This window comes from Corvus hawaiiensis, chromosome 6, assembly GCF_020740725.1.
Source record: "Corvus hawaiiensis isolate bCorHaw1 chromosome 6, bCorHaw1.pri.cur, whole genome shotgun sequence".
Lineage (NCBI taxonomy): Eukaryota > Metazoa > Chordata > Aves > Passeriformes > Corvidae > Corvus > Corvus hawaiiensis.
The window spans coordinates 59,977,104-59,998,858 of NC_063218.1; the positions used below are offsets into that span (position 1 = coordinate 59,977,104).

The 21,755-nt window shown below is 41.7% G+C and overlaps 1 protein-coding gene across 4 annotated transcripts in view; it reads left to right on the forward strand.

Annotated features, from left to right (window-relative positions):
- The window catches only part of LUZP2 (leucine zipper protein 2), a 218,499-nt gene that overhangs the window by 30,202 nt on the left and 166,542 nt on the right, over window positions 1–21,755 (forward strand). The gene's annotated exons all lie outside the window — the stretch shown is intronic.

Below are 21,755 nucleotides of genomic sequence, written 5' to 3' on the forward strand. Positions count from 1 at the left end.
TTTTTTTTGTTGATGGTTTGGAGTGGTTTTCTTTTTTTAAACTAGCACCTAATTAAAAATGAAGGCACTTTTAATGTTTTTTTTAATTGCTATCATAATCAGGTAGTAGCCTCTACAGAAAAGTAATAGAAATGTTAGTTCATTAAAGCAGTGTCCCCTGTAATTTGAGTATATAAGGAGATATAAAGCCTGAAAATTTAGGAATACCATTCAGTGCATGGGATTTTTTGGCCAAGGTTACAAATTAGTAGTCTTCCTCAATGTAATTATTTTGGAAGTCAATGGCCTTTCACATGCAAGGAAACTGTCATTTTTGTAAATGCTTTATGAAAGACATGAGTTCTTATCTAGTGGAGCTGTCATTGTACCATCAACTTTCGAAGGCTGGAGAAAGATGATTGCTAATCCTAAACATGGTGTTGAAATATTTCTTCACTTACCAAAATTCATTCTAAAAAGGACACACTTTTTTTTATCACACTTGATCAGCTTATTTTAGTAAATACAGTAGTCCAGTTAATATCAAGATACCCAATTCCTATTCTCAGCTCTACTATGGACCTACTGTATAACCTGGAGCAAGTTACTGCACTTGCATATGCCTCACTGGGCCACTTGTAATGTGTGATTTATCTGTTAAACAGTGTAGGGCAGAAATAATTACCTTTCCTAGTACATGGAGTTGAGCCTTTCTTATAAGTGCCTCAATAGCAATGTCAGTATTTCAGTCCTATGGGCACTACTGTTACACAAATACATATAATATTATTAATAATAATAATAATAATAATAGAACTTTGGATAGTAAAGTGGAAAGAATACCTAAGTTGTTAGTTTTTCACAATATATTATACTGGAGACTTTATCTTGCTTTTACTGTGTGTTTTAGAAATAGTTCTCTTTCCCTTGTTTATCTGCAAACCTTGATTATCAGAAAAACGAAATCAAAAATGAATAGCTTTACTCTCTAAGGCTCAGTAAAAAACCATTTATCAATGAGGCACCTTACTCCATTGAAGATTGTGCTGCCTTTCTCCAATTAGATTTTGATTATCTTTGAAAAACGGTAAGCTTTGCTTATCTTAAATCATAGACTAGACAAGACATGTTTACAGTATACTCTTAGTGTTACATGTATATATACATATATATATATATGTATATGTATTTTATATATGTATACTGTGGGGTATGCCCAGCCTCCACCTTGGAGGGACATCTGCTGAGATAAGGAGAGTGCCTAAACCTCCCAGCAGAACTTCCCTGGAAAGGGAGCTACTCTTCAGTTACGACAAGAAGACAAACCCAGAATCCTCTGGGAGACCCTATGCAGATCCTTTGTAACCCATTGGCCCTTACCCTCTGATACCCATTGCCTGTATCCCTACAAAGCTAGCCCTCTGCCCCTGCGAGGGCAGAGAGATGCTCGTCCCTGGCCTCCCCTTCACCAGACTAATAAAGCTACCTTGTGCGGAACAGCTATACGGGCCTCTCATTTCTCTCTCCCTGGTCTGGCCTGGAGGCTGCCCTGCAGAGCTGAGCTGAAATCACGAGCTGACAATCACTAAAGAGCTGACAGATTCTGCATGGGCCCTCTAGCTAGCAGCTGAGGGAAGACACCGGGCCTCGGGAAGACGATCTCTTTTGGGACCATCTCTCCAGACTGGTCACAGCTTCCTCGGTCAGAGCTACAGACCCCACACCAGCTGCCATAGTATACATTTCCTGAAAAGTCTTGAAAGTCTCTCGAGTTCTAGCAAGTGCTTGTTTTAAATTCAAACTGGTTGGGCAGTAAGACTAATGCAATTATATTAGTGGGAAGTAGTTAACTGTGGTACTTCTTCAGTAGCAAAGTTGAATAGACTTAACTTAGCTTTTAAAATAATGTGACTCGTTTATGGTTTTGTCCTGATTAAGTTCCACCCCTATTTTTCTGGGATCTAAATGTTTGAGTACTACAGGTAATGTTTTCTCCCAAAATAGTAAAAGAGCAGTCAGTAACCATTATACAACATAGATGTAGTTTTGCAGGTGTACAATAATGTAGACATACGCTATAAACTCTTCTCAGACTCGAGGTTTGTTCTGTTCATTCTAGTGCGTACTCTATACTGTCTACATCAAATTATTCATACCAAAATTCCTTAGAAAAAGTTATCAGTAAGAGACAGAAAGTTCTTGTTTACTCTGAGATGCTCTCTGATGTGTATTGCCTCTTTTGTTTGGATGTCATTCGTCAGCCTCTGCCCAAGCACACCAAGACTGCAGACTCTTTGGTCACTTTGTTCTTGATGTTCTTGCATGAGATTAGAGGGAAATACCATATACAACTAATACACCATGATAGTGAACAGTCCAAGTCTGTGCTCCCTGTCATTTAAGTGACTGAAAAGTTCAGCTGAATGTAGTTAAAACAAAACCCATTCAACACAAACAGAAGATTTTTGTCTTTCATGAGCAAGACAATAATAGGTAGCTTCAAAAAAACCCACATAAGTAGATCATATTGCTGAATTGATGCAATGTCAGTGAGATTATCCAAAACATCAGTTTGCTAATGCAAATAAAAGTTTGCATTTGCATCCTGAAACACTGAAAGCTTCAAGAAAGTTTGGAAGTTATAACCAATGCTCTGAGAAGCAGAGGTGAAGAATGAAAAGAGCAGATCAAGGTAAGAGCTCAGAATGCAGATTTTGTGAAGGGAGAAATTTTCTCTTAAATTTCCATCAGAAGAATGACGTATCTAGAATTATATATATGTTATATATAGAGATATGGTATATAGGCATAATGGCAGTTTTAGCATATGTAATACCAACTTTGAAAAAAGTATCAACTCTTTGGTTTTGTGTGAACATTTATTAGTCTTTGAAAAACATAATTTTCTAGGTGAAATCCAAAAATATTTTAATCACTCCTGCAAATTATAATGGTTTTTCTTATTTCTGTACACGCCAAGTGTGAAACGCAGCTTACAGAATAAGCAGAACTTGTGAATTCTGTAAATGCTGGATCTCTTCCAAAGATCCAACTTTAATTTCAAGTTATGTTTGAGCACCTCTTCTTACAGAAGTGGCTTAGCATCCTCTATAAGCCATCTATGATGCATGATACAATTTTATTGTGGGTGGTGCAAAATGGAGAGGAAGCTTTGGGGTATTTTCCAAGCATATTAGCATTTTCCTGGTGCCTATGGTTTTGTTACTGCTCCACTTTAAAGCTGGAATCACCATCATCTTGTGCAAGTTTTCAAAGAGCCCACAAAATCATAGTAATTTCTTAGTGTCAGGTAGAGGTGATGTAGGAGAAAAGTTTCATGTACAGTTAAAGTTTATCTTACCTTGATTTAGTTTACTTTGAAAGCAATGAAGGACTGATCTGGTTGGAAGTTATTTTCATTAGTAAGCAGGGCTTTAGTCTTGTCCAGTGCATAGCAACAATAATGAATAATTATTGCAAGGTAGATCAGTCAATCAAAATAGTTGTAAGTATTTCTAAACCTGAAAACTAGGCAAGCAGCAGTTCATCCCTTGGTATTAAAGTTTCAAGAAGCATGAACTCCGAAGTTTAACACATCAATGTATTTTGATTTTAATTGTGAGTCATATATTGAAAAGGTCTCTGGCCTTTCTTGAAAATCTATAGTGAGTTCTTAGCAAAAAAACCCTTTTCCTTGCTTTAGGCAAACATGCAGTTATTTTACCTTTTGCAGATAACTTTTTTTTTTAATATAGTGGAGGCACCTCATGTGGAAATCAGTAGGTACTTTACCCAAAAAATTACCTCTAACTATGAAACTTTAATAATTGGGAAGTATGCAGGCTTTCTAGATTGCCTAAATACGTAGCTAAATAAGCACCATGTCTGAGATTACACTTGACATTAATATTATAAAATATGGGCAAGTTTTAATGATTAAGTATAATCCATTTCAGAAACAGATTCTTAACTAAATTTTAGTCTTAATTATGTTATATTAGTATCCATACTAATATTTACTCTTAGCTTTTGCTTTTTTTTCTTTCAGTCATTTGGAAGGAAAGTGAGGAGAGCAAGGATTTTAATTTACAAAATTGGAGCATTTTTTTGTATATCTCTAAACTGACTGACCTTGTTTGATCTACTTTTTTTCTTTGATGGGAGGACAGGCTGATTTCTCAGTGAAAGGACAGCTATATTGATTGAAATTACTTAGGTAGGAGGAGCTCTGCTCTTTGAGTCAGCAATTTCATGAGCAGTCAGCACTTAATCTGATAGGAAAACAGTGTCATACTTCTTTCATTGGCAGACATGCATTTCCTTTTGTATGCATTAGTGTACTTGCTTACGAGGTGTTGAGCTTTTGATGGGTTACCCTTCCATCTCGGACCAGGGTAAGAGAGCAGAGGAGACTGCTGTTCTGCTAAGTTCTTTATTTCATAGTCTCATAGCTTTCTTGAAGGCAGAGTTCAAAGGGGGTTACATGATAAAGGCAAGCAGCAACAGCAAATAGGCAGAAAACAGTTTCTTCTTCTAATTCTAGTTTCTTCTATATGCTCTATATTTTTCTTACTGAAGTGTGGATTATATTTGTTAATTGACCAATAAGATTAACACAAGATTCTAATTTTCCTTTTCTTAACCTATCCTGGTCTAACAGTCGTAAGTCATACACAAGTGTTACATAGGTATTACACAGATTTGCGTATACAGTTTCTATCAACTCTTATTGTTTATGTGAACACTATCTAAAAAATGTGAACAGTATAATTCTATCTATATTTTGTCTAAAGTAAAGAATTCTGTGAAAAGGTAACACTGCTGCCGTAAGAACTGTGTTTAAGGTCTCTGCTGCAGCTTTTTAATGTTTAAGGCACTTAGAATATATTTCTACTAAAAGTTAAAAATCTATTTCTATTTCACTTTGGTGTGACTTCATGTATCTCAGCTTATCCAAAGGTTTTAATTCAACCCCTGTACTTTGCCTTCCTTCTGGGGCTGAGTCCAGAGGAGCTTTCACTCCAACAACAAGGCATATCAAGGAACAATCTTGCTGCAATTTTATGCAAACCCTGATCCTCTCTCTATATATGGATTGTTATACATACTCACTGGTGTTGGCTTGAGAAAGGAGAGGGGGTCAGGTGGTAACAGTCTGTCTTAATACAGAGACAAAAGATAGGAAAAGATGCTCCTGGATGTTTTCTTTCATTTGCTAAGTTAACCAGTCTGACATTAAGGTTCATGTATGGACCTGGCAGACCAATTCCAAATATATTTCTAGTGCTGTATGCTGTGATGTATTTTATCTGGACTGAGAGACAAAAACTTTCAAGACCTATTTAGTATGTTGTAGCTACTGGGGTGTACTACATGTGTCCTATCTGTGCATGCTCCTTTGTTCACACATTGGATCTCTGTGCACAGCAGTGTTGTGACTGATGCTGGCAGAGCCTTGCAGTTATCCCTTTGCATCTGTGCACATGTGACTTTGGTCTGAGGCCAGGCCTGTACTGTTAGCTGCACCTTCCTACCGCTAGAACTAAACTTTGTAGTTGTGGTTTTCAGATGGCAGGATTTTCATTAACTGCTCTGGTGGCTCTGCTCTATTACAGTAAAGGGTGTTGGTAGTCTGTACTGGTAAAGCAGTTTTTCTTTCCTGGGTTTTGGAGCTCCAATACAATTCCAAGTACAATTTCTAGACCTATACTATTAATTGACTTGATAATTTTTCTTACTGATAACTTTGAAAGCAGAATTATGTGGGCGTTCAGCAGTACCAAGAAACTTTGAAGAATGAACTTGCAACTGAGTACACGAACTTGCAACTGAGTGAACTTTGCAACTGAGTACATGAAAATTCTACACTTTACACTGAGTACCACCATCTAGATGATAATGCCCAGGTCGTAATTTAGAGATACGGTTTCATTTAGATACTTTACGGCTGTCTAAAATTTTATTAAAGCTGTGTAGTCAAAGTTTCTAAACTTAAATGGCTTTTTCTAAGGTTTCTTACTTACTAGCAATCTGTCAACACAGAAATAGGCGCAGATCTGTGGGGTATGCCCTGGAGGGAAGCCTGCTGAGATAGGGAGATTGCATAACCTCCCAGCAGAATCCCTCTGGAAAAGGCAGCCACCTTACAGTTACGGCGAGAGGGGACACAGACACATGATCCTCTTGGAGACCCTATGCAGATCCTTTGTAACCCATTGGCTTTTACCCTCCACACCAACCCCTGTATCCCTGTAAGATCTAGCCCTCTGCCCCTGTGGGGTCAGAGCTCGTCCCTAGCCTCCCCTCCACGGGGTGCAGACTAATAAAGCTGCCCCGTGCGGAACTGCTATACGGGTCTCTCATCTCTCTCCTCCTGGTCTGGCCTGGGGTTTGCCTGGCAGGACAAGAGCTGAAATCACTCCCACTGAATTACTAAAGAGCTGACAGCCTGCTGAGACAGGCACCCCCTGTGTGAAGGCACCCCGGTGGCCGAGGGATTACCACAAACCTCTGAGGGACTGTTCCTTGCGGGACACTCTCTCTGGAGCTGTCACGGCTTCCTGGGTCTGAGCCACAGACCCCATGCTGGCTGCTTCACAGATCCTTGGTAATGATATGGTCACAAAAGTAAAATACTAGTGAGGGGTTTTATTTTTCTCATTTCAAACTGAAAACAACATTATTAAAACCCCTTGTAATGGTTCAGAAATCTGTAAAGCTACAGTTAGTAGAGCTGTGTGTCTACTACATGCAGTACTGTAAAGATTAATTTTTCTCCTCTATTATCTGCCAATTCAAATTAACAGGCTGTTAGTTTATCTATGATAAATGTGCTATATGTAATGCAATGGAACAATCTCTTAATTTGAGCACCTAGCATGGTGTCAGCCTAAATATCCTTCAACTGATTTAATTAGCAAAGCTCCATGTTAATCACTTTGCCATTAAACTTTCAGATTGTGTGAGGAAAAAAAGGAATCCCATTACAAAACAAAAAATTAGAACTAGGCCTGTGATAAAAGTAATTTACGTGGCTGTTTTAGGAAATGTGTTAAACAGTTAATGAATTATTCAACTCTAGTTGTGTGTAACAGATTTATAGATTTTAGTAAGCTTTCCCATACTAAATTGTGTCACTGTTTTATCGAGAACTGGCGAGAAACAACACAATCCAAATCCAAGGAGAAAAGGAATTATTTTATTATTTATATGCTAGGTTATATATCTTTGTACGTGAGAGAGCATGATATGATTGGTTGCTTGACCAGCCACCCCCTAGAGGGATTGGCTGAGGTTCTCTAACACCCATTCAAAATATTTTTTCCAGAGTACCAAAACAAACTGGAAAACAAACCCGTACTGGAAAACAAACCCAGGTGCAAGATACAGAATTAGTTTACAAAATGGTCTTGCACTGTTTCTCAGCTAAAGCATGAGAAAGAAAAACTTCACAAAATGCTTCAGCAGCTGGAAAATTCCTCTGCTCCTGCCTTTTAGCATCCACAAAATTGTATTATTTCTTTCATATTTATTAGCTGAAAAGGGTTCATTAGCAAAATATATTTATTAATACATTATCTCTTACAAAAAATAGCGCTATGTTTGGAAATATCTGTATATTTCCAAATATATATATATATATTTATTATTATTACTTCTGAGGTGCAGAAAAAGCTTTCTATGGGCTAAGGTTATTGAACTATTTTGCTCACTTCTGTGTTCAAAGTTCTCTGGATTTGTTTAATTTTCAGCAATCAGAGACGGACTTGGGGGCACTGGTAAATGAGAGGCTGGGCATGACTCAGCAATGTGTTCTCACAGCCCAGGAAGCCAGCCTGGGCTGCATCCAAAGCAGCATGGGCAGCAGGGAGAGGAGGGGATTCTGCTCCTCTGCTCTGCTCTGGTGAGATCTCACCTTGAGTACTGTCCCCAGCTCTGGGGTGCCCAACACAGGAAGGACATTGACCCATTGGAGCGAGTCCAGAGGAGGCCACCAAGGTGATCAGAGGGATGAAGCACCTCTCCTACGAGGAAAGGCTGAGAGAGTTGGGATTGTTCAGCCTGGAAAAGACAAGACTTTGAGATAGTGTTATTGAAGCCTTCCAGCCCCTGAGGGGAACTTGCATGAAAGATGGAGAGAGACTTTTTACAAGAGCATGTAGTGACAGGACACGGGAAAGAATTCAAAATGAAAGAGTGTAGGTTCACATTAGATATTGGGGAAAAAAATCTTTACTCGGAGGGTGCTGAGGCACTAGAAAAAGCTGCAAAGAGAAGATGTGGACACTCCATGCCTGGAAGTGTTCTATCCCTGGTTGAATGGGGAGGGGGCTCTCCAATCTAATGCAATATGGTCTAATGAAAGGTGTTGCTGTCCATGGCAGGGGGCTTGAAACTAGATGATCTCTAAGGTCCCTTCCAACCCAGGCCATTCTATGCTTCTGTGAATATTGGAGCCAGTTGTAGGTGCTTCCTCTTGGTTGCTGCTCTTCTATCTTGAAGATGCCAAACCCTTCACATTGCTGCATTGAATGATAAATTTCTGAGGTGACAGAAGTCCTTTCCTGGGTTACTACTTCCCCAGCATATCAGAAGACCCGTTTTCTCAAAATCTGCCTTAACTTTCTCAGTGAGATGCTCTGGGCCTTACTGTAGTCAGTAACATGTATGGACAACAAAATGTGTATTCATGAGGCAGATTTATGCTCCTGCACAATATTCTATAGTGTTGCTGCTTTATTGCACCCCAGGCAAATTCCCTGGCTGACTAGAAACAGTATTTGCCAGCTTACTGACTTTTTATCTTTATTCCAATTTCTTTGCAATTTCCTCCATAGGTGGAGTTTTGTTGCTTTTGGGGGGGGTTCTGCTACCTATTGGGTGACATGAACATCTCTTGGCTGAAGTGCGCAAAGGAAACACGTTATAACTTTACTTTTCTGGGGACTTTTTCTTTTGCCTGTCAGGCACATGGTATAAGTCAAATATTCACATACGGTTCACATTAGAAAATTTCCATTTAGCATGTGAATTATTTCTAGTGTTGGAAAGGTTACTCATACTTTAAAATTAAAGTAAATTGTACCCTTAAACTCCTATTAGTTTCAGTAGAACTAAACTGAGGAATGTGCATCCACTACTACCACTAAGAAAAGACAAGCTACAAAGTCTTTGTGTTGCATATATTTGTTGATGGAAATATGAAATATCAAATGTATTTTAATAATATAGTGTAGCTTTCCTGCTTTGATGTTCCAGTTAAAATTAAGATCTGGAATAATCCAGCCCATATGCTATTACATTAGTTTGTAATAACAAATTTGTATCTAGGAGGTATTTTTTGTAACTTGCCGAGTTAGTTAGATTTTGTAAATATTCCATGTATTTGTAAATGATGGGAAAGAAGTAACAGAAAATATCTCCTAGAAAATATGGAAAGAGACTAACTTCCTCTGACTGTGGTAGTTACACATCATCTATCTGATACTGGCCCATCTTTTTTTAGCTTATATTTTCCTAACATTAGGGCAGTCATAATAACCAAGACATGCTACATGGGAGGTGTGAATTAAGGTAAGCTTGTTACATGCAAAGAGCTCTGGTAGCTGGAAAGAGCACAACTGAGAATGTGCTAAACTGGGGTGTTTCAACATATTAACAATTATTTAATATATATTCTTTAATATAGTGCTTATTATTTTGTTGATCTCAGATTTGGTATGAATTTTTTAATTTGGGGATTTGAACATAATGTAGAGTCAAAATAAATCCACTGCAGTGTAAAAATATACAGATCTAATAGAAGAGATTTCTTTATTTCTGTCTGCATTTATCTGAAATATGAAGAAATAAGCTAAATGTATGCAGGTGTGAAGAAATTAAATAGTGTGCAGCTCATATAGCTGTATTTAATCAGAATTCTTTGGTTTCATTGGGTGTATACAAATGAAATTATGATTGTGCTTGTGAATCAGTAGTAAGAATCAAAATCACATGAAACACTACTTCTGAGATTTTGTGTCATGTCCCATTTCACTGCATCACTCAGATAAACAGATATTCTCATTTAGGTTTGTGGTTGTCCAGGTTTTCCTATGAAGGGAATAATATTTCCTCATGAGTTTCTATGATTTTTGTCCCTGTCCATTTTTTCTTTCTTTTTTTAATTTTCCTTTTGGCAGGGTAGTGAAACGATAGCTCTTAGACATGTAAATATATTAGTAATATTAAGCAATGCCTGCAAAATATCATATTCATATGAATTCAGGGAAAAAATAGGAGCTCAAAACTTTTCTGAAGAGTAATGAGGCCCCATATAGAAGCTCCTGTCTAGCCTTTGAAAACCACCTGAGTATTTCAGGTGTGTTTGTTCTCCCAGTCTCCCCACCCAGCTTCTTTCTAGGGATTGCCTTATATCTGAGAAATTTTAACAAGTTGCAAAATACTTCAGAGTCTTCCTTTTTCTGGAACTTAATAGGTCCTGATAGCAATGGTTCCCAGTGGTTCCTTAGTTTATACTCAGTAGCATGAGTGGATGGGGAAGAGAAATAGTAGACTAAATAAGGATTTTTTATTAATTGAAGTACTGTAGGTGCAAATTCTTAAATAAATGCAATCCTGTATTCTTCCTGTATTGATTTAATCTTATTCTGCAGTTATTGTTCCTTCTTACAAATGCCTTAAAGCTGCCAGGGCTGTTTAAATTCTTCATCCCATTTTTATGGCAGGAGATGTCATCTTCATTGAATACCTAACTTCAAACTTTACTGTAAAAATCATTTCCTCTCTTTTTTTTTTTTCAGTTAGAAAATCCAAACATCTCATATAACATTCTCATCAAGGTAGCTTCCTTCATTCTATACCCTGTATGGACCTGAAGTTCAAGTAGAATTTCATTCATTATAATTACAACTGCTTATGAAATGCTCCCAAACCAGTCCTGATTCTTATCTGATGTCTTGATTTCAGACAATTTAAGGGAGGGAGGGGGAGGCACTCTAAGATGAGTTACCTCCCCTTAGATTTAACCAATCCCTTTCCACCAATAAGGGGAAATGAACACAAATGGGTGTAAGTGAAAAAACTGCCAGTGTACAAACAAGCAAAACAGCAACAGGCAAAAAATAAGAGTAAATAATCACTAGGTACAAAATTGGTAAATCTCACAAACTCCCCAGGGATAAAGAGAAAATCAAAATAACGGAGTGACCCCTTCACCAAGATAGTGTCCTTCACAGACAGCCATGTGTGGGAAGTCAAAGGGAAAATGGTGGCAGCCCTCCCCCCTCCATCCCCCCTGCCTTCCCCCATCTCTCTGGTGGTGGCCACTCTGTCAAGAAAAGCAGCCAACACACTCCAGTAGCTGGAGCTAGGTCAAGGGCTAGAACTCATGAAGGCACTTCACCTTCTCCTCAGCAGAAGCAGCAGACAGACAGCTGGAGCGACCCAGACAGAAGTGGGGCCGTTTCACTCTGCTTGGCGTGGTGCCACAACTGCAGACAGGCACTCCTGAAACCTGCCTTGAGGCAGGTCAATATGCAAGAGAGAAGCAAAAGATGGGGTGGGGTCGTGGTGGTAGTGGAACGAAGCAGAGTCTCTGCCTTGAGCAAAGACCACAAGGCAAGAAAAGGTCTGCTTGGGCAACTCCAGCTTTTTTGAGGGACCAGTGAAAACATGGCCCTTGCAGTTACATATCTGGCTATGGGGCTGGGTCTTAAAGAGACAGTAACAATTCTTGAGCGCAGATAGATATGGAATGCAATAACATTTTGGGTTACCCAGGACATCTGGAAAGAGATGTTAGGTGTTTGCAGAACTATTCACATACCTTTCTGCTGTGTGAAATGTGCATTAGCAGTCCTAGTGTGATATTTACAATGCTATACTTTATCAGACTGAGCACTGAGCTTTCTAGGAATTGCCTCTATCTGTCCCTTCTAAAAAATCCTGGAAAGTTAGGACTTTCTTTTTCCTTTTTGTGTTCCCCATCTTTCTCTATTTATGTGATTTTTTTTTTTTTCACAGATTTCACAGCATCTTCAGAGTAAGGATTAGAATAATTAATTGTGACTAGGTGTCCTGGGTTACAGTGTATTCTTTTACCATCCTCATGAGCTGTTGAAATCAGGTGGGGCAGTGTTTCCTCACCTCCTCCCCCCAGACTATCTTTCTGTTAATGGCCCATCATTGTCCTGCCGCATGACTCAGAGATAACTCCCTCCAGACTATCTTCTGTTAATGAGCCTAATCAACACTTGGCCTCATGACTCCTTACCCCATTGTGAGATGCTCCACCCAGAGGGAGGAACCAAGCATCTCATCGTAGATATAATCTGAGACTCTGAACACCAGAGACAACCCTTTCCACTGGATTTCCAGAGGACAGGAGCTACACAGCCACCACTGGACTTTCTGAGGAAGAGCAGACCCTTTTTCTACAGGATCACCGCTTCAGGAAGACTGCAGCCACCATTCTACCAGACTGCTACCACCACCCTGCCTAACAGGGACTCAGGTTGTATCTTGACTCTTGTCAGTTTGAAACAGTGTTTTCTTTTAAGTTTTTTTTTCCTCTTTTCTTTAATTTCTCCATTAAATTGTTATCCTGACTTGGTGCCTCCCACTGGTTTGTTTTCAAACTGGTACATAATTCGGCACGCAATGTGGGGCTTGCTCTGAGAGAAAGTCAGAGTTACAATTTTGTATAAATAGAAACCTATTCACCATGGTGCTCAGCTTGTCTACATGGGTACTGTATCTTGCTCTCTATGTTTTTCCTCACATGGGGAACTACCTGCCTGTTGTATTACTCCTGTTAAAACCAGGGAATGGTATGAGAATTGCTTTATTGGTTTATTATGTCTATAGTATAATAACCTGCGAGGCGATGAATACCATTCGGAATATATACTCAGTTTTGTTTGGCTGTCCTAGTCTGGGCTCCTATGTCTGGGATCTCTTCAACAATCGCACCCAGCCCCTGGTGGGAGGAGTAGAGAGTGGTTTCTTCCAGCCTTTCAGGCCAGGCACAGCAGTTTTTGAAAATATTGAATTCCCTCTGGATGTTAAGGATGGTATAATCTTCTTGTCAGTTCTCTTCTCTTTTTTCTCTATGGCCTGCATTGTGTACACCATGCTTAGAAACAAAACACTACTTAGTGTGGTGCAACGTCTGCTTGAGGAGGAGGTAAAAAGGAGCAAAGCAACAAATACCATGTCTACACAGACTGTCACACAGAAAGGAACCAAAAGCAAAGCAACAGTGTCCATCTCTACGCAGACTGTCACAGAGGAGAAAGAAACCAAATGCAAAACAACGGCGTCCATGTCTACACAGACTGACACAGAGGAGAAAGGAACCAAAAGCACTGTCAGCGTCCCCACGCAAACCATCACTGAACCAGAACAGCCTAAACTGATTGCAGTTGCCCCCGTTCAGAAGAAGAAATCAAAAAAGCAAATCAGTCCACATAGTGACTGACAAGGATGCAGCAGGACCTTCGCACCCAGCAGAAGAGGCAGAACCAGAGATCATCACTCGGTCGCTATCCCTGGGTGAGCTGCGTGACCTGTGGAGGGAATTCACCCGCCAGACGAACGAGTCTATCCTGACCTGGCTGCTCCGCATCTGGGATGCTGCAGCCAATGACACCATTCTGGATGGAAGTGAGGCCAGGCAACTGGGATCTCTGTCCCGGGATGTGGTCATTGATCAGGGGATCGGGAGAACCCAAGAAACTCTCAGCCTCTGGTGGCAACTGCTTCCAAGTGTAAGGGACAGGTACCTTTGTAAAGAAGACCTCCAGGTGCACCAAGGAAAATGGAGCACAATGGAACAAGGTATCCGGTGCCTGAGGGAATTGGCTGTGCTGGAGATCATTTTCTCAGAAGACGAGAGATTTCCTAAGAGCCCAGATGGTGTTCAGTGCACGTCACAGATGTGGTTGAGGTTCACACGCCTTGGACCAGAGATATACTCCCGTTACCTGGCAATGCTGCAATGGAGGGAAGGCGAGGACAGGGTGGGCATCTTGGTGAGCAAACTGAGGATTTATGAGGACACCATCACAGCCCTGTTTCGCAGCCATGTCTCATCCGTGGAAACAAGTCCTTCGGCTGAGCAAGTCTGGAGCTTGATCGAAGAAGGCCATCAGAAACTGAAAAAGGAACTTAAGGAAGAGATTTACCACATCCCGCCAGCACCAACAAGAGTCTCCGCCATTAGGAGGCGGCGTCCCCCAACCAGGGAGAGAGGATACACCCCACGAGGTAATCTCTGTTTTTTCCTTCAGGAACATGGAGAAGACATGAGTAAGTGGCATGAAAAACCCACCTCCTCCTTAGCGGCCAGGGTATGTGAACTAAAAAGAGGGACAACTACCACAAGAAGTGCATCTAGAGTCAACACTGCTCCGGTCTCTTGCACACAGAACTCCAGACGGTACCGGAATGATAATATGACCGATCCTCTTGAAGGGACCTCAGAACGTATTCACCGGAAGGGAGCAACATGCACCATGACCAGGAATAGAGGGGCCCTGCCTCTAGCCAGGTAGAGGAAAGGGAGAATCGGGTCTTTTGGACTGTGTGGGTCCGATGGCCTGGAACATCTGACCCACAAAGGTACACGGCTTTGGTTGACACCGGCGCTCAATGTACTCTGATGCCATCAAGTTATGTGGGAGCAGAACCCATTTCTATTTCTGGGGTGACAGGAGGATCCCAGCAGCTGACTGTACTGGAAGCTGAAGTGAGTTTAACTGGGAACGAGTGGCAGAAACACCCCATCGTGACTGGCCCAGAGGCCCCGTGCATTCTCGGCATAGACTATCTCAGAAATGGATATTTCAAGGACCCAAAAGGACATTGTTGGGCTTTTGGGATAGCTGCTGTGGAGACAGAAGATATCAGACAACTGAGTACATTGCCTGGCCTCTCAGATGACCCCTCTGCCGTGGGACTGCTAAGAGTTGAAGAACAACAGGTACCAATCGCCACAGCAACAGTGCACTGCCGGCAATACCGCACCGACAGAGACTCTGTGGTTCCCGTCCATGAGATGATTCGTAAGCTGGAGAGCCAAGGGGTGGTCAGCAAGGCCCATTCACCTTTCAACAGCCCTATATGGCCAGTGCGTAAGTCCAGTGGAGAATGGAGATTGACGGTGGATTACACATGGCCTGAATGAGGTCACACCACCGTTGAGCGCTGCTGTGCCGGACATGTTGGAACTTCAGTACGAGCTGGAGTCCAAAGCAGCGAAGTGGTACTCCACTATTGACATTGCCAATGCATTCTTCTCCATTCCTTTGGCGGCAGAATGCAGGCCCCAGTTTGCTTTTACCTGGAAGGGTGTGCAATACACCTGGAACCGACTGCCCCAGGGGTGGAAGCGCAGTCCCACCATTTGCCATGGACTGATCCAGACTGCATTGGAAAAGGGTGAGGCTCCAGAACATCTGCAATACATCGATGACATCATCGTGTGGGGAAACACAGCAAAGGAAGTATTTGAGAAAGGAGAGAAAATCATCCAGATTTTCCTGGAAGCCGCCTTTGCCATCAAAAGGAGCAAAGTCAAGGGACCTGCCCGAGAGATCCAGTTCCTGGGAGTAAAGTGGCAAGATGGACGACATAAGATTCCCACCAAGGTCATCAATAAGATCACTGCGATGTCTCCACCGACCAGCAAGCTTTCCTAGGCACCATAGGTTTTTGGAGAATGCACATTCCCGAGTACAGCCAGATCGTGAGCCCTCTCTACCTGGTTACCCGCAAGAAGAACAATTTCCACTGGGGCCCTGAACAGCAGCAAGCCTTCGCCCAGATCAGGCAGGAAATCGCTCATGCAGTAGCCCTTGGCCCAATCAGGACAGGACCAGAGGTGAAGAACGTGCTCTACTCTGCAGCCGGGAGCAATGGTCTGTCCTGGAGCCTCTGGCAGAAGGTGCCTGGTGAGACTCGTGGCTGACCACTGGGATTCTGGAGCCAAAGCTACAGAGGGTCTGAAGCCAACTACACTCCCACAGGGAAGGAAATCTTGGCCGGCTATGAAGGAATCCAAGCTGCCTCAGAGGTAATCGGCACTGAAGCACAGTTGCTTCTGGCGCCCCGACTACCGGTGCTGGGTTGGATGTTCAAGGGAAAGGTTCCTTCCACGCATCACGCCACCGACACCACATGGAGCAAATGGATTGCTTTCATCACACAGCGTGCCCGTATTGGAAACCCAAATCGCCCTGGGATTCTGGAAATTATAACAAACTGGCCTGAAGATGAGACTTTTGGATTATCTTCTGAAGAAGAGGAAGAGCAAGTGACTCATGCTGAGGCAGCCCCACCATATAATGAGCTACCGGAGACTGAAAGATGTTATGCCCTCTTCACTGATGGTTCCTGCCGAATTGTAGGCGCTAACCGGAAGTGGAAAGCTGCAGTATGGAGCCCCACACAACGAGTTGCACAAGCTACCGAGGGACAAGGTGGATCGAGTCAGGTTGCAGAGCTTAAAGCCGTCCAGCTGGCTTTGGATATTGCTGAATGAGAGAAGTGGCTGAGGCTCTATCTCTACAGCAACTCGTGGATGGTAGCTAATGCTCTGTGGGGATGGCTGGATCGCTGGAGAAAGGCCAGCTGGCAGCGCAGAGGGAAGCCCATCTGGGCCGCTGAGATTTGGCAGGACATCACCGCCCAAGTAGAAAAACTGACCATGCAGGTTCGACACGTGGATGCGCACGTACCCAAGAGTCGGGCTAATGAAGCACATCACAACAATGAGCAGGTGGACCAAGCTGCCAAGGTGGAAGTATCACAGGTGGATCTGGACTGGCAGCACAAGGGAGAATTATTCCTACCTCGTTGGGCTCATGATGCCTCTGGTTATCAGGGGAGAGATGCAACATACCGATGGGCCTGTGACCGAGGGGGGGACCTTACCATGGACAGCATCTCACAGGTCATCCACAGTTGTGAGACCTGTGCTGCAATCAAACAGGCCAAGCGGGTGAAGCCTCTGTGGTACGGTGGACGATGGTCAAAGTACAGGTATGGGGAAGCCTGGCAGGTTGATTACATCACCCTTTCCCAAACCTGCCAAGGCAAGCGCTACGTGTTGACCATGGTTGAAGCAACCACTGGATGGCTGGAGACCTACCCTGTGCCTCATGCTACAGCCCGGAACACCATCCTGGGCCTGGAAAAGCAAGTCCTGTGGCGACATGGCACCCCTGACAGGATCGAGTCAGACAATGGGACTCATTTTAAGAACAGCCTCATAAACACCTGGGCCAGAGAACATGGTATCGAATGGATATATCATATCCCTTATCATGCACCAGCTGCCGGAAAAGTTGAACGCTGCAATGGACTACTTAAACCACCCTAAAGGCACTTGGTAGGGGGACCTTCAAAAATTGGGAAGTGAACTTTAGCAAAGGCCACCTGGATGGTCAATACCCGAGGGTCCATCAGTCAAGCTGGTCCCGCTGAGTCTGAGCCCTTGCACACAGTGGATGGAGATAGAGTCCCTGTGGTACACCTGAGAGGTATTTTAGGAAAGACTGTTTGGATTAATCCCACCTCAGGCAAAGGCAAATCCATCCATGGGATTGTCTTTGCTCAAGGACCTGGTTGCACTTGGTGGGTAATGCAGAAAGATGGGGAAACCCGTTGTGTACCACAAGGAGACCTAATCTTAGGTGAGAACTGTGTGTAGGGTTTCATTGTATATATGTGTGTTATGTGTGTGTGTGTGTGTGTGTGTGTGTGTGTAGAGTTTAAGGAAGGTATTGATTTGGGATGATGTAGATGGTAATAGAAGAAAGGGTGGATAATGTCCTGGGTTGCAGTGTATTCTTTTACCATCCTCATGAGCTGTTGAAATCAGGTGGGGCAGTGTTTCCTCGCCTTCTCCCCCCAGACTATCTTTCTGTTAATGGCCCATCACTGTCCTGCCGCATGACTCAGAGATAACTCCCTCCAGACTATCTTCTGTTAATGAGCCTAATCAACACTTGGCCTCATGACTCATTGCCCCATTGTGAGATGCTCCACCCAGAGGGAGGAACCAAGCATCCCATCGTAGATATAATCTGAGACTCTGAACACCAGAGACAACCCTTTCCACTGGATTTCCAGAGGACAGGAGCTACACAGCCACCACTGGACTTTCTGAGGAAGAGCAGACCCTTCTTCTACAGGATCACCGCTTCAGGAAGACTGCAGCCACCATTCTACCAGACTGCTACCACCACCCTGCCTAACAGGGACTCAGGTTGTATCTTGACTCTTGTCAGTTTGAAACAGTGTTTTCTTTCAGGTTTTTTTTTCCTCTTTTCTTTAATTTCCCCATTAAATTGTTATCCTGACTTGGTGCCTCCCACTGGTTTGTTTTCAAACTAGTACACTAGGAAATGATACTATTTTTCTACATAAATTTTGAAGTGTCTGAAATGTCCAATTCCCATTTGTACTAGCTACTATGTAAACGTAAAGCAGTAGCTTATTCATTCAAAAAGAAATGAAGGAAAGGAGACTAGCATCCAGCAGAATCACCATTCTGCAAAAATCACCATCATGCAAAAAATCAATTCTGCTTTCTTGGAGGAGGTGGGATAATTTATTTAATTGATGTAGGAAGCCAAAGAGACTATGTACCATGGAAGGTACAAGAGTTAGAAATTATGTTAGAAAACTTTGAATGTTTTACCTGTTTTTTTGTACAAATGATTCTGGATAACTACAAAGACTCCCTAGAACTGTTCATCCCAAAGAAAGTCAGAACAGTTCTAATGATAAGAAATTTTAATAGGTCCAAGAGAATTGTGTTGTAAAAATAACCAACTCATCAAAAACATAACAAAAGAAAAGAAATGGCAAACAATAATCAGCTATTTCTCCCACTTGCCTTGCTTTTAATTTTCTTTTCAGTATGTATGTTGAGACCAGCTCAAACCCATTGTTGCTGAAAGTCTTTGGTTATTTGCTCAGTTTTTATACCCTGTGTTGGGCTGAGCCATATATTCACCCCACCTCTTCCCCCTACTGGTCTGGCTAATTCAGGCTTTCACACACTTTTAATGAACTGGGGAGGAAATGGTTGTACCACCAGTTATCTACTCAACTGTGACATATTTAATTGATCTACTCAACTCTTACCTAAAATATAACACTACCCTCTGTCCCTTTCGTGCTGAGATAATCAACTCTCTTTGCAACAGCTTGGTCAGTCATAACCTGGGCTATTCTCTGAGCTTCATGGGTACATTGCTCATGCCCATCTCCCCTGGGCCTTCTCTCATTGTAGGGGTTTATCGGCCAGTCATGCTGGGTCAAGAACTGCTATTAACCTGCATACTTTCACCTTATTAACAAAAAGTTCTCATCTTCTTTGATTTAGCTACAGGGGTTTAATGAATGCAGTGATTGAAGAAGTTGATGCCAGATTTTACATAGTGTTTCTGTTGACGTTCTCTAGCAGAAAAAGTGAATCCTGCTGTCATTTATACAGTCATAGAATACTTTGGATTGGAAGAGTCCTTAAAGATCATTTGGTTCTAACCTTATCCACCACGGCTGCTAATGTATCTGGTAATAGAGGTGAGCTTGAGCTCTGTTGGTAAAATTGAATTTGAAATTTCCCTAGACATTCTTGTTTCAGTGAATTGAGCCATGAAAAGCACAATCCTTTGCTACTGTAAATTATATTAATGTAACTGTAGAAAAGGCTTTAATTTTCTCATAAGTATTTAAAACCTATTTTCCTTGGTACTTTATGCACTTAATGTATTTCAATTATTTGTTATTACTGTTTAATGTTAACTTAGAATTTTCAGGATAACCTAGGTATTGTGTAGTTGTGTTACTTTTCAATCCCTTTGAAAAGGTTATTCTTAGGTGATAATAGAATTTTTTCCAAATGGTTCAGGAAAAAAGAGTTCCTTAAATGCTGCAATGAAATGTAGGGTAAAGTGTAAAGTGAAGCTTTACTTTTCAATTTTCTTCACTTGTGGTTAATATCACAGGGAAAACATTAAAGAAGATGCCTAAAGTTGTAGTAGTTTTCATGATGTAAAGTATTTTAAGGGCATCTCAGTGCAGAAGGAAGGAGACCTGTTTCATACAAGTGGCTTCTGCAGATGAGAAGACTCTGGTTCTCTTGGAGTTTCATGTGTTTTGGGGGATTTTTCTGGTGGTACATAAATACCAAGTACATCAAGTGAGCCATCACTTTTGACAATGTTCTCCCATTCTTATTCCCTTGTACACTGTTAAGAGGCCATCTGTGATACCAGAATTAATCAGACTTTTAGGATCTGAACTTTTACTTGAATAACTTGGACATTTCACTGGAAACACTTCATTTTAGGGTAAATAATTTTTATTCTATTTTATTTAGTGTAAGTAATTCTTGTGCCTTCATTTTGGCTTACACAGTATCTTTTCTTCTTTCATTGTGTTTCATTACCTCTCAGTCTTTTCTCCAGTAAAAGTTGGTTTTCTTCTTCAGGGATATGTAGGTCATGTCATCAACTTCTTGGCAGCAGGCCTCTATTCCTTTTGCATACCTGGGTACCATGTGTCTTGCATTCAGGGACTTCTGGGAATGTCCGTTACTGGTTTACAGGCAAGTACCTGAACAGGCACCCAACCCATAGATCAAAAGGCTCAGACAATTCCATTCCAGAGCAACATTTCGTTCATTTGAGTCTAATACATAATAAACATCATCATTCATCTAGATTAAAACCCCTAGGATTTGCATATACCGGGTAGCTGAGAATTTTTATTGTCACAATTTCTGGAGAAAAATCAAACTATTGAGCTAAGAAGTATCAAAATACTGAACCATAAATGCAAAAAATTTTACTTAAGTAGTTTTGATTAGAATTAAAATCTTCATTCAGGTGAGATTAACATTTAATATTTGTGACTTTCTTGCCTTGATACCTTTATGTCCTGGTTTAGGAATAATACTCCTCAATTCAGTGCCCCCACTGAGGATCTCCCAAAACAGATGCCACTCCCTCATTCCCCCTTTCCACTCCAGTGGGATAGAGTTGAGAATTGGAGACAAAATAGGTGAAAATCACAGGTTGAGGTAAGACCAATTTACTGGAGTACTAACAGCAACAATATTAATAAAAGATATAAGACAAAGAAATTATCTACATGGAAAGACCGAAACAGATAGTGACTGGCTCTTCCCCACTATGCTTTCTCCAGAACAGAAAGCATGTTGTTCTTCTCGGAAGCAAAAGTCTCTTACTCCTGCCCCGGCAATGACATGAGGTGGTATCAAATAGCATCCAGGCCTTAGCCACTCCCACTCGTCACAGTGCATGGTGGACCAGAACTCCTGGGCTCAAGTGATGCTACAGGATCAGCCTCCTTGATCGCTGGGACTACAAGCCACTGTGCCCAGCTACTGTAAAAAATTAACCCTGTCCTGGCTGAAACTAGGACACTGGGAAATTAGTTTGGTGGTTCTTATAAGGCCTGTTCTCTCTTTCGCTCATTTATCTACTCACCCAGTGTCTTGGGGTAATTTTATGATGATATTCTATTCCTGATCATCTGCTTTATGCCTAGATATGGTTCCTGTAACTTTAAGGTGGGTCCAGGGGAGGGGCAGGAGCTTTGGGGGCTCTTCCGCGGGCTTTGTTCAAAGCCTCACTCCCAGTGCTCAGTGTGGTGCACATCGGCAGTTACTTTGTTGCTTAGCTAGCTTGGTTTTTTGTTAGCTTAAGCCAAGAAATTTCTTTTTGCCTGTTTCCCTG